Raw genomic sequence first — 12,992 nt, 5'->3', positions numbered from 1 at the left:
CTTGAAATCTGATCTGTGTCTGGAAAATAATATTGTCGGTAGTGCGCGCGAGGATTTTGAGCTGCAACTCTTGAGCTCGGAGCGCCCGTGGTGCGTTCAGGGGGCTCGTAGATTTCCTCGTATCAGCTTCACTCCCGCTCAATGGAGTCACGGAACTCCTTTACCCGTGCCAGACAAAACTGTGCCACAACTTTACCCAGACATTCATTTTCCACCAAAAATCAGACGATGAGACGCTTTCCACTGGTAACATCTTCAAACCTGACACGCCGCTCCTCGGCACCTGTGTCCGTCACATAACGCAGAACCAGAGCGAGCTGCGAGCTGTCCAATCAAGGCTCGTGAAAATGATGACGTTTCCGTAGGCCAGCTAGCTGGCTCTGCAATGGTCTGCTCCAGATCTGATTGGTTGAAGCAACAGTTTGGTCGACAATTATTTTATGCTACAGGGCCCGCAGAACTGATTGTGAAGGCCTCCGGGCAGATTTCTTTGACCCTAGCAACAAATGGTGCTGCAATGTGATTGGTTAATGCTTAAATAGGAAAATACACGTCTGGAAGCAGCGCAACCAGGGAGACAGCAATGAAAGGACGAAGACAGAGCATTTGGAATTATAGAATACCTATTCACGGAAATAAATAATAATTAATATCAGTCTGTGATTCAGATATTTTTAGGCCAGCAGAGAAGGCCTTGCAGGCCCTGACGGCCCGCCACTGCCTAAACAATACCTTCCTCAACAACAATATTATGCTTTGCAAAGATGTATTTGATCACAGCAGATGTAGTGAACTTGGAAAAGAACAAAATCTCATTAAATTCTTCTATGATTGTCTGTATTGCATGTTTAGAAACATGTAACAGACATTGCATTCGGAGAAAAAGAGATGCTAAACGGTGCTCTAATATTTCTGAATCTAAATTTTCTATGCCGTTACTTTCATTTTTTCTGTGGAACTTGATGCAGGACAACCGGACACTAAATATCAAGATTCAGTTTCTTTTACAAGAGAATGATCTGTTATCAGACAAATTATTATTAACAACCCCAATTGACCCCCTCAAATCTCTTAGTTGATCATTTTTATGCGTACGAGATGCATGACCTGACAAGCTGTTAAAGATATTTGTTTTGAAGCTGAAACCCAAGAATAGGCAATGCACGATCTCTCTGTTTCTAAGGTGATGATTTAAATGTGCCAATTAGAGCTGTCAGGCGATTAAATTTTTAATCGCGATTAATCGCAGTTGTCCTGAGTTAACTCGCGATTAATCGCAATATAATATGTGGCCTTTTTTAAGGAAAAAAATGTGGAATTTAACAGTTTAACAATTTAACAATTTAACAGTTCTACATTAATTATGAAAACAAGAATGGCAAAATTAATAGTTTTCATCAGAAATACTTTATTTTGTAACATTGTATTGAGATAAACTTTCTTAACAATAAAAGGCTGTAACATAAAATGCCTAACAAAAGCCCAAGTGCAAGTGAAGGGCATTTTAAATTCAAAACTTCAATCAACGTTCAGTAAAATAAAATAAAAAACATCAAAAATAACATTTCCATAACACTTTCATGTTCATTTTTTGTCAGGACCAAATCTTTTCCTCCTCTGCTGAACTACAGTAATAAATGAAATAGAGATTTATCATTTCCAATTAACTTTTGTTTTTTAAAACATTAAAGACTGAGAAAAGCGGGATACACTGTGGATAGTTTGACAGTCTGTTACTGCCGCCGCGTTCTCTGGCTGCAGCTCGATGCAGCGACGTGTCCAGCGGAGCTCACGCCATGAATATGCCGGCAGACAGACCGCTATGCTGGGGCTGGATCACGCTTAAACCTCCAGAACATTTAAAACGTCCCCCGGTGCGCTTGCTGTTCGGAACGTCGGGGGTCCGCAGCTCTCAGGACGCGGCGCCGGACGCGAGCCGGTATCACCAGACGTGGTACTGGACGCGAACCGGAGCCGGGTTAGGGTGCAGGAGCTCTCCAGGTCCTAGCGCCGGCCGGTTTTAGCTCGCAGCTCGGTGGTTGGAGACCCGCCGGTGATCTAGTGAGAGCAGCCGGTGAGTTAGAGGGGGGACGCCCGCGCGCGCGGTATGGAAAGGCACGTGTGAGAAAAATCCACGATTAATGCGTCAAAAAAATTGTCGGCGTCAAGCACATGTCGGATTAACGCGTTTTTAACGCGACAAATCTGACAGCCCTAGTGCCAATATTTTCTTTTTACAACAAATGTCTTTAAAAACCACACAGCCAGCAATGAAATGTTAAGTTTTCTTTGCCTTTGAACAGTCCTGTGTGATCTTGACAGGTGAGATTTCAGAGCACCAATTGTATTAACCCTTCCACTCTCCTTGGCTTGTTTACATTAAATGTGGGGTCATCTGGACCCCACTAGACAGTGCGCTGAACTTTTTTTTATCATTGATTTTTGAGTTTCACTAATGTCATTGGCAGACATAAAATCCTGTCCACCTCTGTCCACCTTTGTCATGGAAAGAATCACACATCAAAATGTGGTTGGAGTCATCTGGACCCCAAAGAGAGCGGAAGGGTTAAAGGTGCATAAGCAGTCTGTGTAGATACATGGCCAGGTAGTACTCCTGTGATGCAGGTGGTAGTGTTTCAGGACAACAGCCTCAATGATATGGGTGAATTTACAGAGTTTACACTGCATTCATTTTATTCTAAAAGACAAAAGTGGTAATTTCATGGAAATTAGCAAACCAGGGAATACAAATTTTACGATTTTTTGGTCCAGTGTTTGAACCTGCTTCTATACTGGTATTAACCAACCTTCTGCCGGTGTCTGAATCCACTATCCCGTCGTCTGATCCACGGTCCACTGGTGAATGGCGTCTTTTGAACTTTCAGTCACTCTTTGAGGCTAAAGTGAAATCACAGAGTTAGAAAAGTCTGCTTTAATATCAAAGGACAACTCGGTTCATTATTTTTTCGATATTCAATGACACCTATTGTTTTTCAAAATATGAGCAACCAGGGTTGAACTTCTTCTTGGCTGGACATACCTGAATGAAAGATTAAGGTTTGGATTACGGTTATGGTTAATACACTAAATGGTTCCCGAGAACCGCTCTAGCTCATTGCACTCTGCTCTTTCGGTGCGTGACAGCTAACAGGACTTTAACATTGAACACATGCGTCCAATAACAATATTTAGCCTTGGATGTGCTTAATATAGAGCTGCAATGCAGCAATGTGTATTTTGGCTGTTCATATTATGTGTCGCCAACATGAATTCCCATCAGTTTTTAAGCTGGTGGCACATGAATATGTGCGAAGAACATCAGCCTTAGCAGCCAAAGTTTGCTGTGTAAGATTAAAAATGCAATTGAAAATCCTATTACCATTTTATTTTGGAATGTTTGCAACATTTTTGCCTAACATCAAATACTGTGACTCTTTTTAGCTCTAAAAGACATATTTTAAACTCTGCTACTTCTATATAAACAGTGCTCCGATAATAATTAGCTTATTTACTTATTAAAATTAAATATCACTCAGTCATATACGTGATTAAATAATATAATTAAGGCCCAATCTGAATTCTTCCCTTCTCTTTCATTTATTACTCCAAATGGAGAGCTATGAAAAGAAACTGTGTGATATATGTATATTTTTTTAAGTGTCTTATATTTTGGACGTTGCTTTCGTTTGATGACGTCATCAATAATCGCCAGTCCGCAGGCAGGCAGCCAGGCCAACTTGAAGGTTGAGCAGAGCAGAGCAGGCCAACTTGAAGGCTGACTGATAGTCTTTCTTGATGGCCTCACTGAACTTACCCCAGGACAGAGTTTTTGCCTCCACAACAGCTGCTGGCTGCTGCTCAGTTAGACTGCTGGTACCTGTCCACTGCCACAGTACTCACAAGTCAGCCAGCCTTGGTGGGGCTCCTTCAGTTTCACAGCATCCTGCGGTGTCCACCACCAGGGTTAGCGATTTAATCTACAAAATAATGAGTTGTTTGTTTTTAATCTGTTAAGCAGGACTGCCAAACTCTGGTCTTCAAATCTACCCAATGAAAAAACAAAAAGGCAAGTAGGAAGATCCAAACCATGACAGGCAGTTCAGCTTTTAAATAAAGAGATCTTAGTCACATACATCTTTTTTTTTTTTTTTTTATTGAACTACTATCTGTTTTCATTAAACTTTGGTATTTTTTGGTGATAACCTCTTCACTAAGCCAAAAAGGGAGGCTTGTATTCAGATGAAAATGAGCATGAGAGAGGTGTCAACAAACTTCATTCATACCTTTTTTCTGTTTATTTTGAAAGGTTGTATGAACCTGAAAGTGCAAAAAAGATGAAGAATCATTGTAGACTGACATGAACTCTGCTGCAACATGAAGCTGCATGTGAAGATTACAGATAAGGATCTTCGGTCTGAACAAACACTTGAGACCCCGTCAGGGCTTGTGCTCTAAACTTTTTTTACCCGAGACTTCTACGTTTTCACAAAAAAACCACACGTTTAGCTTATCATTGTACAGTAATAATTCTAAATGAAAGCAGAAGACATACACTCATTTCTGGAGAAACTTGATGGTAAGTTTTGATGTTGGCATTGGTACTGACAAGCTCCTCTACTGTCAAAGTACAGAGTATGTATCTATTTCTATGTATGTATTTCCCTAACTGTAGACATATTTAACTTTCTGGGTGGAGGGTTGTCGGGGGGGGTCTTACTTTAATTATTACAACAAATACTACAACCTTGTGAAATTGGTACATAAAATTAGGGGTGTAGGAAAATATTACTTGTATGACATATCAGGATATCTTATTTGGAAATACCATTGATTTCAAATGCTGCCAAAATTATTTTAATTAATTATGTATTAGCATGCATGTAGTTCTGCATATTAATCTTGTGTTCCTCTTGAACCCCTGATCGTTGGTTGGCAGCACATCAGCACTAACCCTTTTCAGCAGCTCTGCACTAAAACAACAACGTTATCTTGTGAGAACCATCTCATGGTCTCATCTCAGATGTTCAGTCTCGTTGTTGTTACAGAGTTCAATGAACATATACAACTCAGTTTTAACAAGGATGAGTACACGAACTTGGTGCCAAGTTGGTACCGGTATTACTACATAGGAAACTGCCAGTATAACAACGCTTCATTTCAGATCTGTCAATCACTTGCTTTCCATTCAGTTTTGTTGCACAATTTTATAGCCAATCGTTTTACTTTTCCAGCAATTGAGAGACAGGGTTAGGCTGTAAAGATCTGCTTCATTCAAAATATGGAAGGTGACATGATTAAAACGAGCCTGTAGTTCACATCAAAGATTCTAATTCAGCAACCTGATGGATAAGAGTTACATTTACAACACTGATAAAGGATTGATGTCTTGGTGAGTGGTAAATATACGTACCTTTGAATTTCTTTCTTTCTTGCACAGTTTCAGGGGACTGTTTGGAGCGCAGAGCAGCATTTTAAAGCAAACTCACAGCGGCTCAGAGACACAGTTCTCCCGGGAAGGACGGTTTTCCTGGGAGAACTGTGTGTGCTCCCGCAGAGCAGCCAAACAGACTGCAGCCTGAACCTCACAGCGTGACAAAGCACTCTTACGCCGGGGTCATACCGGATGCGAAAGCGGCGCGGAGCGGAGTGCACTTCCATTCGGCGCCCATGTTAACCTATGGCGTCGTAAACCAGGCGTGGAGCGGCGCGGAGGGTCGCGCGGTGCAGCGCAACGTTTTGGCGTCTGGCCTATTTTTTCCGCGAGCCGCGAGCGCTCCGCGTCAATACTGGCAGGAAGTTGCATCAAAATACATGAGAAAATCCGGTTTATTTTCAAAATAGAACGATAGATTGACAAATGTGATCATGTTTTGTGTCAAAACAGAGACTGCAGAAATGAAAATATGCATAGGAAATCAAAACACACAGACACGCGTGCGCGAGAGCCCCCACCCCAGACACCAAAGATCTCCGGAGCGGGTGTGCTGGGCTAGAGGGTTCTGGGAGGAAAAAAAAACAGGGCAGACAGGGCCCCCCAATGCAGTGGGGGCACACTGGAGCGGGGCGTGGGGCTGTGTTTGAATGAGAAAGAGGCAGAGGAGCGGTTCTTCTTGGAAGAAACATCAGGTAATATTTTTAGTTTATTAATTTACCGACGGAAACACCTGGGAGCGCGAGCATGCACACAGACACACAACAAAACAGACAGACACGCACACGCGCGCACAAACAGATCAATGAAGTGGGCGGACTGCGGAGTTGGGGGGCGGGGTCTGTGTCAACAGGGGCAGAGACCATCCCCTTTTAGCAGAAACACGGGGTGATATCCTGGCTATTGACCATGATGGCAAAAAAAGCAATAGCCCTAGCAGAAGCGCCCGTCAACCATCGCGGAAAAAAATTGCATCTGGTGTGACCTAGAGAGCACCGCGAAGCGGCCCGCACTCCGCTCTGCCCCGCTTCGCGGCGCTCTCGCGTCCGGTGTGACCCCGGCGTTACCTGTCTCCAAACCCAAAGTTATGAGCCTGGCTGCTCTGCTCAGAGACGTGGTTCGGTCATGCAGAGCAGCCGATCAGTACTGTGTGCGCTCCAAATAAAATATTGTAGTAAAAATTTTGCTGTTTCAAAAATTAAAGGGTTAAAAAAATGAATAAAATTTCAAAAGTTCACAAAATTAAAACTTGATGGAGCAAAAAATCCTTCATACAGTGTTGACACTCAAGAAATAAAATAAAGCATCTTGGCCACACTTAAGCGCTCTCCCTCACCCTATCATGCTACTTCTTTACACTAAAATTTTCTGGAAAAACTGAGATGTTTTTTTATTTATTTTTTATTTTTGAGACAGCTGTTGAAGCATTGTTCAGGCATCTGAGCTGTTTTAAAACTTTAGGTACAGGTCCCAATACTATACACAACACTATATGTTACTAATACTAAATAGAAGTTCAATTCAATTTTATTTATATAGCCTAAAATCAAAAAGAAAATTTGCCTCATTGGGCTTCATGCAGGTAATTTTACATATGCAGAAAATTAGTCATAAAATAAGAACGATTGCTAAAAACTAAACAGACTAAATAAACATGTTATCCCTGCCCTTAGACTCTCCCTCCCAGTAAGGAAAAACTCCTAAAAAACCTGAGTCAGGAAAAAAGAAGAAACCTTAGGGATTCCCACATGAAGGAGAGATCCTATCCCAGGACGGACAGGCGATACCAGAACAGTTAAAGAAAAATTAGCTTCTACAACTACGTATCAAAGAGTTCATTCAGATAAAGCTGAGGGACAAGTGATGATGAAGTCCATAGTCAAGATGAAGCAGAAGTGCAGTCCACGACCAGGAGGGCAGACGACCCAGCAGGAATCACTCTCACTCAGAGATGCAGGATGGTGTCGGGGGCGTGGTCCACGGCCAAGAGTGGGAGCGTGGGCGATCCACCGGGGATCTGAAATCTCTCCCGCTCCCCAGAGGAGAGTGGGAAAGAAGAACAACATGTGAATGGAACTGCACCAACAAAAGCATGGAGAACTAAATACAATAAATAATAAAGAATAGAAGAGAGGAGAAGTAGATGAGAATAGAGAACAGAACCCCAGAGCTGATCTGAAAAATAACCATGATAGAAAATCTACATTTATATTTAAACGCATCAATATTAATTTATTAATCTAGCCTCACAAGGACCACAGGAGAGGGAATATTCTCTGATTACTAGCTAGCCTGGCAGAACGCCTGTCCAAAGAGGAATGTTTTAAGGCTAGTTTTGAAGGTAGAAACTGTGCTGGCCTCTCTGACATGAGCTGGGAGCTTATTCCATAGAACAGGAGCTTGATAGCTGAAGGTTCTACCTCCAACTGTACTTTTAGAAATTCTAGGAACTACAAGCAGTCCAGCATTTTGTGAACGAAGTGTTCTGACTGGTTGGTAAGGAACTATGAGATCTCTAATATAGGATGGGGCCACACCATTCAGAGCCTTATAGGTTAACAGAAGGATTTTGAACTTGATCCTGGATTCAACTGGGAGCCAGTGGAGAGAAGCTAACACCGGAGTGATGTGTAAGTAAAGTGTTTTAGAGTTAATATAAATACCATATAACTGTATGTAAAAATACTCGAATTTGAATCAAATTATTCTATAAACATGTACACACACAAGGAAGCACAAAAGCACAATCAGAACACCGACAGCTTCAGGGAAGAAGCAGTTTCTGAGTCTGCTGGTTCTGATGCTCCTCAGCCTCCTGCCTGATAGAAGGGTTGGAACAGTCCATGTCTGGGTGGGTGCGGTCTTCTTGCCTGCCTTGGTATGGCCTCCTCTGTCTTAAATAGACAGCAGGTGATAATTAAGGCACATTGGCCACACCTGCCAGGTGTGCCAAAGGTTTGTATGAACAAAAAAGGTGCAGCAGTTGCAGCAGGACGTAACAACTCTGAACTCCTCACATTAAACAAAAGAAATTAGGAAAAGAATTTGGGTGATTTATGCACCTCAGCAATCCACTTCCAGTCTCAAAACAGGCTAGCATGAAACTTGTCTCATCTCCTAAATACTGTTTGAGACTGAGACCACCATTTGACAGCTTTTATTACGGTCTGCTGATCTTCCCAGTAAAGTCCAACAAACCTCAGATTTTATTCAGCTACATGCTGCTGTGGCAGTAACACAGTGCCTAAGATCTGCTTTCAGCTGAGAGCAGGTTTATCTGTTCTCAACTCAGAGGTTTGGGTCATCTTGTCTTTTGGAGAATTGCCAGAGCTGCTTGCTATCTTTACACTACACCTCAGTTTCTGCTTCAAGCTACTACAGGAAATCTTCTTATGAGCTAAGCAGCAATATTGTGCTTGCCGGGCTTTTCAAGAGGAGTGTCTACAGCCCTCTACACCAAAACAACATGAGCATGAAGCACCAAAAGAACAGAGCATGTTCACATTTACCTAAACACCAGCACAGTTTATTCAGCTCTACAATGTTCTTCTTGTTTTTTTTTGTTTTCTCCATTAGATTTTGTCAAATCATTTCCCGAGGAACCAATTGATTTTGTTGAATTTATGCACAGCTGTTTTTTCTCTGTGTGCCGTTCTGCATGTTTTGAGTTCAAAAAGATTTCTGAGGTTAAATGGGGTGGGGACAGTTGTAAACAGTTTTTCAGCAGAGATGGATTAGCTGTGTTCTCGTAAAGGTCTAATCTGCAGCTTTAACTCACAGAGAATGTCCTGAACTTTTCTCATTAGCACTGTGCTGTTTCATGTCCAGCTCAATCAATAGCCTTTGCAATTTCACAGAGATCACCTTTTCTCTATTTGAAGCTCAGAAACAGCATGTTCACAGTCAGTTGATCACATGTTACGTACCGTCACAGAACACACTTTATATTTATGAGTCATCAGGAATATCTTCATTTATCTGTGGTTTTGTTATTGGTCATGATGTTAGTGTTTAAAACAGAAACATGGTGTACAAACATTCTACTGTACAAACCTTTGTTCTTTATCCACCACCACAATATCTGGTTGGTTACCATCTGGCATGTAACCTCTCTCAGAAGAATTACTCGAGCAGTAAAATTCTAAAAGATCCTGTTCCAGTATCTCTCTCTCTCTCTCTCTCTCTCTATATATATATATATATAAATTAGGATGCAACAAGGGATGCAACAATATTCAATATAGGACCGAAATATTCAATACACGTTCCACAATTTGGTACGACATTTTTCACAATATGCATTTTATTTATTCAGTACCACTGTGAGCCGCCTTTAGCGTGTCTGTGTAATCATGTCTTCGTAACTGACCCTGTTTGCTCCCACTGTCCCCCTCCCTGCCAAAAGCTACTTTGCTCCTCCCCCGGGAGTCAGAGCTCAAATGCTAAAAACCACAACATGTAGCTAAATGCTAAAAACAACCAAGACAGTCATAGCTAGAGGGGGCAAATGCAGTAGTTCTGAAGCCGACAAGGTGCTCACACACCGGCTGCATCGGCACACAATCAAGTAGACCCATTTAATGGAAAATCAATGCAAACGTGCCCACGCATACGGAGCCGGGTCGCGAGCTCTATGCAAAAATCGGGCATCCATTGAGCGCGTGCTGAATCTTCAACACAGTTTGACATTTTCATGCATAATTGCAGCAGCCCAGAGGTGTGACCAATCAGGGGCTCTTATTTGGGAGTGGCGTTTGGGTGGCGTCCGCTTCAAAGCATTGAAGTGCCAAACATGATCACAAAAGAGAAATTAATCATTACCGTTTGTGCCCTGTCAGAATAATATGACAGACAGACATTAAAGGAAGAGTTGTGAAAACAAAAAAGCCTGGAAATAGATGTGGGGAATTTTCACTGCTTTGACTTTTTGCTCCAAGGTTCTCCCTATTGTAGGTGGCGGAGGAGCGCTAATGAACAGTAAAAATACAATAGAAGAAGATTGTCCTTCCTGCATATACCACCTGCTGAGCGCACGTTCATGAACGTGTGTGTAAGCACCTCAATCGTGCAATGTGGGAATCTCTTCAAACTTGACTGTCCATCTCTGGTGTCATCACCTAGCCATGTCACCGTCTAAAGGTTGAACAACTAAGCAGACATGCATCCATTTTCTTCCGCTCATCAGGGACACGGGGCCAGCGCTCTAAGCAAAGACGCCCAGACTTCCCTCTAATGGTCACTTCCTCCAGCTCCTCTGGGGGGACCCTGAGACTTTCCCGGGCCTGCTGAGAGATGTAGTCTCTTCAGTGTGTCCTGGGTCTTCTCTGAGGCCTCCACTCAGGAGGACATGCCCGGAACACCTCCCCAGGGGGGCGTCCAGGAGGCATCCAGACCATATGCACAAGCCACCTCAACTGCTTCCTCTCAATGTGGAAGAGAGGCGGCTGCACTCCAAGCTCTCTCCGGGTGACCGAGCTTCTCACTCTATCTCTAAAGGAGCACTCAACCACCGTCCGGAGGAAGCTCATTTCAGCCGCTTGTAGTTGGGATTTCATTCTTTCAGTCATGACCCAGAGCTCATGAGGTAAGTACTGGAACAAAGATCGAGCGGTAAATTTAGAGGTTTGTGTTCTGGCTCTGCTCTCTCTTCACCACAATGGACCAGTCCAGCGACAGCATTAAGGTTGGACGTCGCTCCAATCCGCCTGTCAATCTCACTCTCTGATCTTCCCTGACTTGAGAGCAAGATTCCAAGATATTTAAACTCCTCCACCTGAGCCAGGAGCACTCTACCCACCGAGAGAGGACAAACTACCTTTTTCCAGTCCACTCCTGGGTGAGAATGGGCCACAGAGCAGCCACACCTGAGACAGCAGAGCAGTCACACCTGAGGCAGCAGCTCCTTGGTTCATCTCTGAACGAGCTTGCTAGCACGCTACAGCGGAGCTTGCTAGCTTGTGGAGACTGGCATGATCTGGCCCCGCGTGGCTAGCAAACAGACCCCTCTTTCCTGCCCCACATGTCATATGTTTAGTCGAGATCCCGCCTCATTTAGTGAAGATATTTGGTGTGTTTAAGATCCCCAGGCGCTGCGCAGATGGCCTGGATTGCGGTGCATGTTGGTTAGTTTCTTGCACTGACATAAAATGTGCCGCGTCACGAAGTATTGCGAGAAAGGGGCAGGTTCAAGGCGCCTTCCTAAGCCAGCACAGTCAGAAAGTAGGTACTGCGCTGGCTTCATGCCGCCTTGATGACTACAAAACAATGCATTGTGTGAAACTGTGTCCACGCAGTTCTTGTAGTTCGGTGTGAAATAACTGGCACTAAATGAAGGACATCGGTGTATTTTTTTACTTTTTCTGGAAGGTAGTGAATCACTCATGAAAAAATAAACAAGATTTCAAATAATCTGTGGTTATATTTGTTATTGTTGCCTCTAAAACTTAACTTTAATTTAATTTTATTTATTTATTTGGGACAGTGCACATGCAATGAATCCCGCGGCTATTTTACTAACAGTTTTACTCTAAAATATGTTAAAAAATAATATAAAAGACACAACAGCACAAATCATACTAGCCAAATGTCAAGGACAACCCCCAACGCCTTTCTCCGCCCCTTCCAGCAGCAGCTTAGTCTCGCCGACGATGCAGGCGAGGCGCCTGGGGATCTTAAACACACCTATTGGTAGCTGTGTTAACTGTAGCCTGATCTCAGACTTGCTGTCCAGGCTTGAACAGCTGGAAGCATGTCTTAGCTCAATGGAAGCTAAACCCGCTAGCCAGGTTGTTACTCGGAGCGCTGGCCGCGCCAGTAAAGCTAACTTAGTTAGCATCCCACCACTTTCTCAGCAATCAGGTATCCCCCAGGATGAATTTATACCGGTTGGGAAGACACACAGCGCTAAACGAAAGCATGTAGAGCGCCCGGAGCTCACTGTGTGTAACAGGTTTTCTCCCCTCAGTGATGCACCAACTGAACCGAAAACCCTGGCCATCGGCTCCTCGGAGGTTAGACACGAAAAGCTTAGGGGGGCAACTGTTAGATGCTACCCGGGAGCCAGAGTTGGTGACATCGAAGGAAACCTCAAGATGTTAGCCCAGAGTAAGGCGAGGTTCCGTTGAGTCGTAAATCAAGCAGGCGGCAATGACGCTCGACAAAGACAATCAGAGATTCTTAAATTCAAAATAGAATCGGTGTGTAAACTGGCTAAATGTCCTGAACACAGTAATTTTCTCTGGTCCTCTCCAAAACATAGTCAGTGATAAAATGTACTGCCACTTTTCATCATTTAACTGCTGGTTAGCTAAATGTTGCCCAGAAAACAGTGTTAGCTTTGTGGACAACTGGAGCATGTTTTGGGGAAAGCCCGGTCTCATGGCATTCATCCCAGCTCTTCTTTCCAGAAACATTTCTGCTAGCTTTGCACGCATGCATGGGGAGAACCTGCAAACTCCACACAGAAAGGTCTCAGCTGCTTCCTGTCTTTTCTTCAGTCCCACTGTTTCTAGTCCAAACAACATGGCTGGTCTCACCACAGTCTTGTACACCTTTCCTTTCA

At 43.3% G+C, this 12,992-nt stretch overlaps 1 long non-coding RNA gene across 2 annotated transcripts; it reads right to left on the bottom strand.

Moving 5' to 3' along the window:
• Positions 1-2,832: 2,832 nt before the first annotated feature.
• On the bottom strand, positions 2,833-5,568 carry LOC118600202. Of its 2 annotated transcripts, XR_004949783.1 has the most exons (3): positions 5,411-5,568; positions 4,284-4,317; positions 2,833-3,977 (listed from the first exon to the last, which is right to left on the bottom strand). It is a non-coding gene; the product is annotated as an uncharacterized LOC118600202 (long non-coding RNA). The 2 variants fall into 2 exon arrangements; XR_004949782.1 differs by lacking the exon at positions 2,833-3,977 and having other exon boundaries at positions 4,137-4,317.
• Between the last annotated feature and the right edge of the window lie 7,424 nt (positions 5,569-12,992).

Source organism: Oryzias melastigma, linkage group LG3, assembly GCF_002922805.2.
Source record: "Oryzias melastigma strain HK-1 linkage group LG3, ASM292280v2, whole genome shotgun sequence".
Lineage (NCBI taxonomy): Eukaryota > Metazoa > Chordata > Actinopteri > Beloniformes > Adrianichthyidae > Oryzias > Oryzias melastigma.
Note: the sequence above shows the minus strand (reverse complement) of the source record. Positions and strands in the feature narration are given on the sequence as shown.